The sequence below is a fragment of the Cherax quadricarinatus genome, chromosome 28 (assembly GCF_038502225.1).
Source record: "Cherax quadricarinatus isolate ZL_2023a chromosome 28, ASM3850222v1, whole genome shotgun sequence".
NCBI classification, from domain to species: domain Eukaryota; kingdom Metazoa; phylum Arthropoda; class Malacostraca; order Decapoda; family Parastacidae; genus Cherax; species Cherax quadricarinatus.
Genome location: NC_091319.1, coordinates 4,261,284 through 4,273,783, shown reverse-complemented (window position 1 = coordinate 4,273,783; position 12,500 = coordinate 4,261,284). Strand labels below are relative to the sequence as shown.

At 43.0% G+C, this 12,500-nt stretch overlaps 1 protein-coding gene across 4 annotated transcripts in view; it reads right to left on the bottom strand.

Moving 5' to 3' along the window:
- LOC128693234 (calsenilin) overlaps nucleotides 1-12,500 on the bottom strand; it is a 317,652-nt gene that overhangs the window by 214,805 nt on the left and 90,347 nt on the right. The window contains exon 1 of one of the 4 annotated variants that reach the window (XM_070089330.1): nucleotides 6,142-6,575. The exons of 1 other annotated variant lie outside the window; for it this stretch is intronic. The gene's annotated coding sequence lies outside the window, so the exon portion shown is untranslated. Of the gene's footprint in view, nucleotides 1-6,141; nucleotides 6,576-12,500 lie in introns of those variants that run through there. 2 more of the 4 variants (XM_070089328.1, XM_070089329.1) reach the window with 2 other exon arrangements.

Sequence of the window (12,500 nt, the reverse complement as noted above, 5' to 3'; positions counted from 1 at the left end):
TGCAGTTTTTGCAAGACAGTTTCCTGCAAGACAGTCACCTGCAAGACAGTCTCCTGCAAGGCAGTCACCTGCAAGACAGTCACCTGCAAGACACTCCTGCAAGACAGTTTCCTGCAAGACAGTCACCTGCAAGACAGTCTCCTGCAAGGCAGTCACCTGCAAGACAGTCACCTGCAAGACACTCCTGCAAGACAGTTTCCTGCAAGACAGTCACCTGCAAGACACTCCTGCAAGACAGTTTCCTGCAAGACAGTCACCTGCAAGACAGTCTCCTGCAAGGCAGTCACCTGCAAGACAGTCACCTGCAAGACACTCCTGCAAGACAGTTTCCTGCAAGACAGTCACCTGCAAGACAGTCTCCTGCAAGGCAGTCACCTGCAAGACAGTCACCTGCAAGACACTCCTGCAAGACAGTTTCCTGCAAGACAGTCACCTGCAAGACACTCCTGCAAGACACTCCTGCAAGACACTCTCCGAGAAGTTCGTCTCCACATGCCTCTCATACAAAATAGTTCACTTCCATTTAAGCCTAAAACGCAGAAGGATAAAAACTGTGTTTAATTAAGAGGAGAGAGGAATTTATATGTGCAGACATAAGTCTGCTGCAGCAGAGGTGGTAAGGTCTGCGTCTGCTCTGCTTGTATTGTTCCTGCAGATTTAAGACCGATATTAAGAAACAGAGCTTAAAGAGAAGGAAATATTGGGACAGTGTATGTGTGTGTGTGTGTGTCAGAGAGAGAGAGAGAGAGAGAGAGAGAGAGAGAGAGAGAGAGAGAGAGAGAGAGAGAGAGAGAAAGGCACAGACAGACAGAGAATGAGGGCGAAGAGCATGGCAGAGAAAATTACCATTGACAAAAGAAGAAACAAAACGAAAGCAAGTGTATTCATGCTTGAAGAGACCATGAATACACACATATCCACAGAAGCAGTGACATGCATAGAATACACGAGAGTACATGGAGAAGACAGATAACGGAGTACTCTAGAGTCCTCCAAGACTACAGTACAAGACGGTGGACTGATTACATCGTGTCTACATCTCTACTGCGTCCGCTGCCTCAACCTAGCTGTTACACATATATACCACTGTAACGCCGAGGCTGTCTTTTCAGAGGACCTATCTACGCCAAATTGAAGGCCTATCATGAATATATTTGAGGCAAAGTAGTGAAGCCATTAAAGACTGAGTAATCAACGGGTAAGCCAGCCAGAAACTCACCAAACAAGCCACCAGACAAGCCACACTTCACTGCATATACTGTTGATTCCAGAATCAGGGGAACGTCAGTATCAGGTGACTCTCATTAGCCAGGTGCCCTGCTGGATTATCTGGCTTAGGTGACTGGTCAAGGTATCGTCATTCACGTTCAACAGAAGGAGGACCGAACCTGCACCATTCTCCGGACAAACCTTCCTTTATTCCTCCATACAAGAGCACACGAGAAAAAAAAACCATATGTTAGAAAACAAATCAGGTGAGGGAGACAGACATTAAACTGGAAGGCATGTAAGGGAGGGCACAACGGGTGATTCCGGCAACGGTAAGAGCAGTAACGTTTCCAGCGCTGTCTCGAAGCCGGACACAGCGAGAGAAACGCCGTGAAAGACTGGCTCCATGCGGGTTACACTCATGATAGTGTGCATGGCCATGTTTGTATACACACTTACTGGACGACAGTTCATACAAGGTGTTTTATAGGTCACTGCGTATTATATACACCGAATGATCAGTATACGTACACTAAGAGGTGCATATTTTTCAGTGTATATCGTGCCAAATAGGTAAAAACTTGCGATTTTGGCTGAAATAGCAACGCTCTTCTTGCCGAATCAGGCAAACCAAAATATGTGTATGCAGTAATTTCACAAAAATCATTCTGAACCTAACCCAAAAAAATAAATTTAATTGCGTTTGTTTATTGTTAAATTACTGTAAGCTTATCTAAAATATATTTAGTTGAATTAGGCATTGGTATAAAAATCGTTTAAGAGGTCAGAACATACAGAAGGAGATTGAAATAGCTTGAATCTATTCTTGAGGCTGACTGACGTGCCCGAGCTGGGAAAGAAACATGGTTTGTGAACCAGGCTGCCCAGCTTAAGTGCCATTCGTGGCTGAGTGGCTAAGAGCGCTGCCTGAGAATCTTGACCGTCCCCAGTAGCAGTATCGAGTCCTGCTGACTGCGATCATTCTCTGTATATATATATATATATATATATATATATATATATATATATATATATATATATATATATATATATATATATATATATATATATATATATAGCCACAATGAAGCGTGGCTTATTTCTTCTGGGTACCTGAGGTCATCTTCCTCAGGAAGCAACCCCAGTAAACGCATTCCTAGGCACCTAATTACTGCTATATCAACAGGTGCTAGGTACTATGTGAACTCTGGCCAAATCATAAGTCTCGTTACGCCTGGGAATTTAACCTTCGTTCCTTTCGATTCTTAGCCAAACTCTCTACTCCTGGAATAGCGACTGAAACTACGAGTGACTGAAACCACTAGCGACTGAAACCAATAGCGACTGAAACCAATAGCGACTGAAACCACTAGCGACTGAAACCACTAGCGACTGAAACCACTAGCGACTGAAACCACTAGCGACTGAAACCACTAACGACTGAAACCACTAGTGATTGAAACCACTAGCAATGTTCCAGCGAGAGAAACCATTATGAAAAAAGAATTGAATTGGTTTTAGTAACCAAAAAAAAAAAACCACTTGTGTTTTCTGATTCTAAAACCAATTAATCTTTCTTGGCTTAAAAAATGCCGGAATTATTATTATTATTACTATTATTATTATTATTATTATTATTATTATTATTATTATTATTATTATTAATGTGGGTATTTAAGGCATTTTTAGGACGCAGATCATAGACAACTCAGACGTGCCTATAACAGGGGTAAATTACGAAATTATATTGACCAGGTAATTTTTTGGGATAATCGTTTTAAATGGATTGAAATTATCTACGATTTTTGGCTCCACCATTTTTTTTTGGGTGGGGGGGGGATGGAGGATTGCGTCTTCATTAACTTCTACAAATTTCCAGCAGGGGAATAATAATCATGATAATTATAATCGCTATAATGATAATAATCATCGTAACGGTCGTAGTGTTGACTCAACAGTCGTGGATTCACTGTTGTTGTTACGTCAATCTCTCGTGTGGCTGGTGAACACACACACACACACACACACACACACACACACACACACACACACACACACACACACACACACACACACACACACACACACACACACACACACACAAACCACTTTCCCAAATCTTCAACAAATCGATGAAAACAGGAAAATTACGGACCCCTGAAGACAGGTAACGTTGTTCCAATATTCAAGAAGGAAATCAGACAGCCACTACCCAGTTACAACCCAATATTCCACACCATTACGTCTTGCAAAGTACTGGAGAATATTACAGGAGCTGTAGTAAAAGAAGTCGTAGTAGTAGTAGTAGTAGTAGTAGTAGTAGTAGTAGTAGTAGTAGTAGTAGTAGTAGTAGTAGTAGTAGTAGTAGTAGTAGTAGTAGTAGTAGTAGTAGTGATAGTATTAACATTAGCATTAGTATTAGTAAAGAACAACGGGATCTATCTCCTAGCATCAATATATATCCAACGGCAGAAAATCTTGTTCCTGTAACCTATGACAGACTCTTAAAGACACCAAACAGAAGAAGCTGAGGAGGAGGATGCTGTGAGAGCATCTTCCTGGACTGCGAGCAACCCTGACACAAGACGAGGGATAGTCACAGGGAAGAAACGAATAGAGAAATATCTAAATACTGATAAGAAAAGTAGGTATGAGTAATTAAGAATCTGAACGACTGTACGTAACCAGATAGGTCTTACAACATTCTCTTTTAAGACCTGTCTCGTTCCTGACACTGTATATGCAAATTACCTCCCCAAGATGACTTGTATTGTCTATGTCAGTTCGCAGGCGGCGCAAAACTAGAGAGGAGAGTAAAAAAAAAAATAAAAGACTTTTAGAATTTCCAGAAGAGACAGACGACCTGTGGCTATAGAAATGGAAGGAAACTGGCTGCTGGGAATCAATCCCCAGTAAATGCAGAGTAATACGAGAGGCTGAAGGAACAAGGTGATTGGACGAAGCATGTGACAAGGAGAAAACAGCAGCTTGACACCTGCACGAACACCTGCACGAACTTAACACCTGCACGAATTTAATGCCTGTACAAACTTAACGTCTGTACAAACCGTGTGTGTGTCATTCAGAGCATGAAGTGAAGGAGAGTAGCTGGTCTCCTCCTCGGGTAATCGTGAGAGACTCGCTACTCAGTTCCACTTATCAAATTAACTTAACAAACACGATAATGGCATTCAGGAAGCTTAACCAGGAATCGCCCACAACTCGTGTATGTAACATGGCCAATACGCGAGGGGTTCCCCGGTGCTACCGGAAACCTTACGAAGAGAGGGATCAAACTGATAGTGAAAGAGTGATGTTAGGAAAGACGGAGAGAGAGGAGACATGGCCCTGATATATGAGATATTAGGAGAGTTAAACAAGGTGTACATGGACTGCCTGAGCGTGAGGAACACTCGGAGATTGACTGAACGGATGTTAGGATTTATTTTATCTAGAGATCTTAGAAAGCACTTCTACCTTAGAGATGTTAGATAGACTTTCTCTAATGTTAGAGAAGTGAAGATGTGGAAGGAAAGAGAGAGAGAGAGAGAGAGAGAGAGAGAGAGAGAGAGAGAGAGAGAGAGAGAGAGAGAGAGAGAGAGAGAGAGAGAGAGAGAGAGAGAGAGAGAAAAAAAAAACAGAACACAGATGGGGAAAAAACTATGGCAACTCCACTGCTGGAAGCCTAGCCTGTGTAGATTAATTAAATACAGACACAGACACAGACAGACCGACAGACAGACAGACAGACAGACAGACAGACAGACAGACAGACAGACAGACAGACAGACAGCCAGACAGACAAGCACACACACACACACACACACACACACACACACAAACACACACACACACACACACACAAACACACACACACACACACATTAAAAGCGCTTCCCTTAATAAAAAATCTTAATACCTCAAAGCGGACTCGGGAATTTAATTCTCTCGGCCCGAGAATTAGTGTTAGAGTCAGCTGAAAACGCGGAGTAAACTCAGCGTTTGGCTCTCTTGTTTGTCGTCACGCTTCCCATCTTGGAGTGAAGATGCTGAGGATGCTGAGAGCGTGAAGATCACCTCACGAAGGGTAGTCCTCACGTTACCGTCACCGGTCCACACACACGCGTCAACACACAGCACATTCTGTCAGCTAAGGTCACGTCAGGAACAAAAAGGCAGGATACCGTGACTGGAACACTTCACAAATAACCCGCACACGTGAGAGAGGAGCTTGCCACGACGTTTCGGTCCTCTCTCTCTCTCTACTAAGTGCGGGTTATTGTGTCGGAACCAACACACTCACTCATAAGTTAGAAATTAAGTCTGGCAGACGTCACATCACGGTCCCGTGATGGCACGCTAGTACGGACAAGAGGAACCAGTTCACACAACAGGGCAAACAGACAAATAATACTGTTTAATGGTTTTCTCACTCGTGTGCGGAGACAACTCAACGGCAGACAGTTCCTCCAACAGGTGACGGTGATGCTGACAGCACAACGGAGTAGAGTTTCACAACAGATGAGCCGGAACTTGCTGACCATGCTGCTTCCGGGCGAGCCATGCAAACGGCAGGCTTGCTACCGCTGTGTGAGTGGCGACGTCTCGCAACGGGAAAGCAGATGTCATCGTCCCGTGGTCATTATCCTGTGCCCTCCTCCCCCCCCCCCAAAAAAAAGTCACAATTTCCATTAACAATCACAATCTCACTATCAAAAGTACCACTATTGTTAGAAAAAACAACACTTGCAACGCCAATATCGTTTGCAATATCACATTATTAAAGAAAGACCAACAAAATCCAAAACTTTTGTATATATATATATATATATATATAAATATATATATATATATATATATATATATATATATATATATATATATATATATATATATAAGTGGGGAAAAAATGAATGTATGTCGTAGGCATACTACGGGAGTCGAAAAAAAATTCTTGAATGACGAGATATTTGCAATAACTTTCTTGTGTTCTGTTGGCATGAATGTCTTAAACACTTGAGAAAGTGGGTGTATGAAGGGTGTATATCCGCGGGTAGAGGGTGGATAGGAAGGAGCAATAGGGGAGAGAAGGATGTGGGGGATTGGGAGTGATATAGAGATAGACAGGGGAGAGAGAGGGAGAGAGTGATGTGAGTGGTGGTGTAGGTGGTGGTAGCGAGACAGAACCAGCCCGAAGTCCGTGACGGCACACACGATACTGATGTCTGTATAGTCTACCCTGCCAGCCTCTCTCTCTCTCTCTCTCTCTCTCTCTCTTACTCCCTCACTCCTTCTCTCTCTCACTCCCTCTCTCTCTCACTCTCTCACTCTCTCTCTCACCCCCTCTACCTCCCTCAAATAATCTAATCTCACCTCAAAGTCTTAAATCTGGACATCAACCCCCGAGGTGGCCGCCACCAGCAAGAATTTTTAACCACTGTTCAAGGCAATCAAAGAAGCCGCCCCATAATTTTTTCTTTCCCCATTTTTCCCCCATTTATTCCGAGTCGCTGTAATTGCAGAATTTCCGATACTCGAGAGAAAATAAATAAATTAGAATATACAATTTTTTTTTCAATATCTCTTTCCTCTTCTCGTCTCATCAGTGAAATTCCAGCATTTATTTTTCATTTTTTTTTTCTTTTTTTCTTTTCGGGAATGTTCTTGGCAATGTTTTTTCTTTTCTCCTGTAATAAATGATATTTTTTTTAAACGAGGTTCATTGTTGTCAAGGCAAACAAGTCTGGCGACTGTTTGCCAGCAGAGAAAACAGCACCAGCGACTGTTTATCAGCAGAGAAAACAGCACCAGCGACTGTTTACCAGCAGAGAAAACAGCACCAGCGACTGTTTGCCAGCAGAGCAAACAGCACCAGCGACTGTTTACCAGCAGAGCAAACAGCACCAGCGACTGTTTACCAGCAGAGCAAACAGCACCAGCGACTGTTTACCAGCAGAGAAAACAGCACCAGCGACTGTTTACCAGCAGAGCAAACAGCACCAGCGACTGTTTACCAGAAAAGCAAACAGCACCAGCGACTGTTTACCAGCAGAGCAAACAGCACTAGAAACTGTTTACCAGCAGAACAAACAGCACCAGCAACTGTTTACCAGTAAAGCAAACAGCAGCAGTGACCAACTGTGATGTCAGCTCCAGTCTCTGAAGATGAGCCAACGATTAGACGAACCACATATCTTCACGCTCAACCCGTGAGAGTATACCAGCTGATATAATCTGTGAGTATACCCGCTGATATAACCTGTGAGTATACCTGCTGATATAACCTGTGTGAGGGAGTATACCCGCTGAGGGAGTATAAAAGCAGATATAACGTGTGTGAGGGAGCATACCCTCTGATGCAACCCGTGTCAGGGAGTATACCACTCGGTATAACCTGAGTATATTATCAAACTTCACCTGAGTCTATTGCCTCTCTTGCAAAACTTCAATAACTTCCAACGAAAGAACTTACGTTTATAAATAAGATGAACTCTTTCGGCCTCGTGTTGGGACCTTCTTCAGCTCCCTGCTTCAGGTAACCAGATACATCAACGCATATTGCCTATTTGTGCATATTTCTACACTTACGGCTAGTAGTCTAGCATATGCGCGGTTTTGACTTCATAGATGCGCTAACTCGCTCCCTGGAGTTTACCTGGAGTTTACCTAGAGTTTACCTGGAGTTTACCCTAAGGTGTTGAAGACTAGAGATTCTGATCGGCAGTATTGTAGCAACAACACTCCGTGGCTTCCGTATCTAATCAGCGATAGGAAGCGACAGCTATCGCGTAGAGAGAGAAAGAAAGAGAGAGAGAGAGAGAGAGAGAGAGAGAGAGAGAGAGAGAGAGAGAGCTGACATTAGCCAGGTCTGCCATTGCCTCGGATAGTGTGTGATTTATACACGTACCTAGGTGGGAAGTACACATACCTGGGTGGGTAATCCATGTACCTGGGCTGGAGTACACGTACCTAGGTGTGTAGTACACGCACCTGGGTTGAAAGTACACGTTCTCGGGTGGGCAGTACACGTAAGAACATGGAGTACCCACCCTCCTGGGTGGGTACTCCACGTATTTATGCTGGAGCACACGTACCTAGATGCGTAGTACACGCACCTGCGTACAAAGTACACATACCAAGATGGTAAGTACACCTACCTGCGAGGGAAGTACACGTAACACAGAAATCTTACCAGTGGATGATCGATGGTAGATTATTATTGCCTTGCTAAGTGTACGTGTACTTGAGAGTAGCTTAGACTCCTGGGCGAAGAGGAGAGAGCACATACCTTCGTTAAATAGATGGTAATGAAGAGGAGAAATGAGAAGACAAGATGAAGAACAGAAGGGAAATGAGTCAGGAAAAGAGAACTGGGTTTAAGACAGGAATTAAATAGAGAGAAATGAACTTCGGAGAGAAGAACGGGAGATAATAAATGAGGTAGGAAGAGAGAAGCGGGTCTAGCAGAGAAAGAAGGGAGAAACGAACTAGAAAAGGTACTGGAGGAGATGAAAGTGGAGAGAAATGGATAAGTAGAAGAGAAGCAGACACACACACACACACACACACATACACAAACACACACAAACACACACACACACACAAATAACTGCTGCAGCATATGGGCGCCTAGCAAACCTCAGAACAGGATTCCGACATCTTAATAAGGAATCATTCAGGACCCTGTACACCGTGTACGTTAGGCCCATATTGGAGTATGCGGCACCAGTTTGGAACCCACACCTAGCCAAGCACGTGAAGAAACTAGAGAAAGTGCAAAGGTTTGCAACAAGACTAGTCCCAGAGATAAGAGGTATGTCCTACGAGGAGAGGGTTAAGGAAATCAACCTGACGACACTGGAGGACAGGAGAGATAGGGGGACATGATAACGACATACATAATACTGAGAGGAATTGACAAGGTGGACAAAGACAGGATGTTCCAGAGATTGGACACAGTAACAAGGGGACACAGTTGGAAGCTGAAGACACAGATGAATCACAGGGATGTTAGGAAGTATTTCTTCAGCCACAGAGTAGTCAGTAAGTGGAATAGTTTGGGAAGCGATGTAGTAGAGGCAGGATCCATACATAGCTTTAAGCAGAGGTATGATAAAGCTCACGGCTCAGGGAGAGTGACCTAGTAGCGATCAGTGAAGAGGCGGGGCCAGGAGCTCGGACTCGACCCCTGCAACCTCAACTAGGTGAGTACAACTAGGTGAGTACACACACACACACACACACACACACACACACACACATATATATATACACACACACACAAATCCAATTGATATACACATAAACGGGTGATCTCTCTCTCTCTCTCTCTCTCTCTCTCTCTCTCTCTCTCACGGGACCAAGAGCAACAGCTCAACGCAGCCTTCAGTAACTCCTACTTGCCGGGGAAAATAAAAGCAACCTAAAAAACAGTGAAAAAACTTGTGATTGTAACAATAAAATGTGTTTGTAACAGTCTGACGTGTGTTTGTAACAGTCTGACGTGTGTTTGTAACAGTCTGACGTGTGTTTGTGACAGTCTGACGTGTGTTTGTAACAGTCTGACGTGTGTTTGTAACAGTCTGACGTGTGTTTGTAACAGTCTGACGTGTGTTTGTTACAGTCTGACGTGTGTTTGTAACAGTCTGACGTGTGTTTGTAACAGTCTGACGTGTGTTTGTAACAGTCTGACGTGTGTTTGTAACAGTCTGACGTGTGTTTGTAACAGTCTGACGTGTGTTTGTAACAGTCTGACGTGTGTTTGTAACAGTCTGACGTGTGTTTGTAACAGTCTGACGTGTGTTTGTAACAGTCTGACGTGTGTTTGTAACAGTCTGACGTGTGTTTGTAACAGTCTGACGTGTTTGTAACAGTCTGACGTGTGTTTGTAACAGTCTGACGTGTTTGTAACAGTCTGACGTGTGTTTGTACAGTCTGACGTGTTTGTAACAGTCTGACGTGTGTTTGTACAGTCTGACGTGTTTGTAACAGCTGACGTGTGTTGTACAGTCTGACGTGTGTTTGTAACAGTCTGACGTGTGTAATAACAGTCTGACGTGTGTTTGTAACAGTTCGACGTGTGTTTGTAACAGTCTGACGTGTTTGTCAACAGTCTGACGTGTGTTTCGTAAGGCCAGTCTGACGTGTGTTTGTAACAGTCTGACGTGTGTTTGTAACAGTCTGACGTGTTTGTTTGCCAACAGTTTGACGTGTTTGTGTAACAGTCTGACGTGTGTTTGTAACAGTCGACGTGTTTGCTACAGTCTGACGTGTGTTTGTGACAGTCTGACGTGTGCACAGTCTGACGTGTGTTTGTAACAGTCTGACGTGTGTTTGTGACAGTCTGACGTGTGTTTGTAACAGTCTGACGTGTGTTTGTAACAGTCTGACGTGTGTTTGTAACAGTCTGACGTGTGTTTGTAACAGTCTGACGTGTGTTTGTAACAGTCTGACGTGTGTTTGTAACAGTCTGACGTGTGTTTGTAACAGTCTGACGTGTGTTTGTGACAGTCTGACGTGTGTTTGTAACAGTCTGACGTGTGTTTGTAACAGTCTGACGTGTGTTTGTAACAGTCTGACGTGTGTTTGTACAGCCAGGCAGTGTGTGTGTGTGTATGTGTGTGTGTGTGTATGTGTGTGTGTGTGTGTATTGTGTGTGTGTGTTCGCTTGTCTGAGTGAGTTAAACCAGGTGTTTAAAAGTTGTTAGGGTCATCATAAGTTAGAGAAACTATCTCTAACTTTCTGAAACCTACAAAAAAGATATTTCAAATGCTTGAAAACATGATCCCAAAAAAAAACTTTTCGCCTGCTTTTAATTGGAGTAAATTTGATAAAAGTGGGAAAATATGGAGATAGATCTGATGAGTAATTAGAGAGAGAGAGAGAGAGAGAGAGAGAGAGAGAGAGAGAGAGAGAGAGAGAGAGAGAGAGAGAGAGAGAGAGAGAGAGAGAGAGAGAGAGAGAGAGAGAGAGAGAGAGAGAGAGAGAGAGAGAGAGAACACATGCCTCTGTGTCTCATTACATGTCTGTGTGTTCCATTACATGTCTGTGTGTCCCATTACATGTCTGTGTGTCCCATTACATGTCTGTGTGTCCCATCACATATCTGTCTCATTATATATCTGTGTGCTTCATTACATGTCAGTGTGTCCCATTACATGTCTGTGTCCCATTACATATCTGTCTCATTATAAGTCTGTGCCTCATAACATGTCTGTGTGTCTCATTACATGTGTTTGTGTCTCATTACATGTCTGCGTGTCTCAAACGTTCAGCCAAGTCCACTTGTGTCATTCTTGGCAGAAAAAATGTCCTCTTCGACCTTCGCTATTCCCCTTAGTATTTTGTATGGAGTGATCGTATCTCCTCGTATCTTCAGAGAGCCTTGTTGTTTTTCTATCCTTGACTCACTCGCACACACACACACACACACACACACACACACATCTAGATAGTACAGGATAGTCCTTAATTTGTATGGATTAGTAAGATAGTTCTTCTCAGCAGATAGTCCACTTTCCCATGCACTCTCACGTGTACGTTGTTTTGTATGCTCGCGTGTGTGCACACGTGTGTGTATGTTTGTGTGTGTGTGTGTGTGTGTGTGTGTGTGTGTGTGTGTGTGTGTGTGTGTGTGTGTGTGTGTGTGTGTGTATGTGTGTATGTGTGTGTGTGTGTGTGCGTGTGTGTGTGTGACTGTGTGTGTGTGTGTGTGTGTGAGTGTGTATGCTGCGTCAGCACGTGTATGTGTATATGTATACAGACACACTAAGTCCTTATCATTTCGCTCCCTCGCTGCACATTTCTGTTCCTCTCCAGTTAGTGAACTCCGCCGTGTTTACCAGGAGATGTGAGGGTGGGGCGGGGGGACTCAGTGCCAGTGAGAGGAGAGGAGGGGAGGAGGTGAAAGAGAAGGGCAACCCCAATCCCCTCCCCTCCCCATCTGAGTTATAATATATATATATATATATATATATATATATATATATATATATATATATATATATATATATATATATATATATATATATATATATATATATATATATATATATATATATATATATATATATGTCAAATGAATGTGCAGAACTTATGATCTTGGCTTAAATAGCAAGGCTCATCTTGCCATATAAGACAAGTGAAAATTTGTGTATGCAATAATTTCGCCAAAATCATTCTGAACCTAACGAAAAAAGTATATTTCACTGTGTCTGTTTAGTATTAAATTATTGTAAACAAATCTAAAATATATTTAGTTGGGTTAGGCTAAAATAAATTGGGCTTGTTA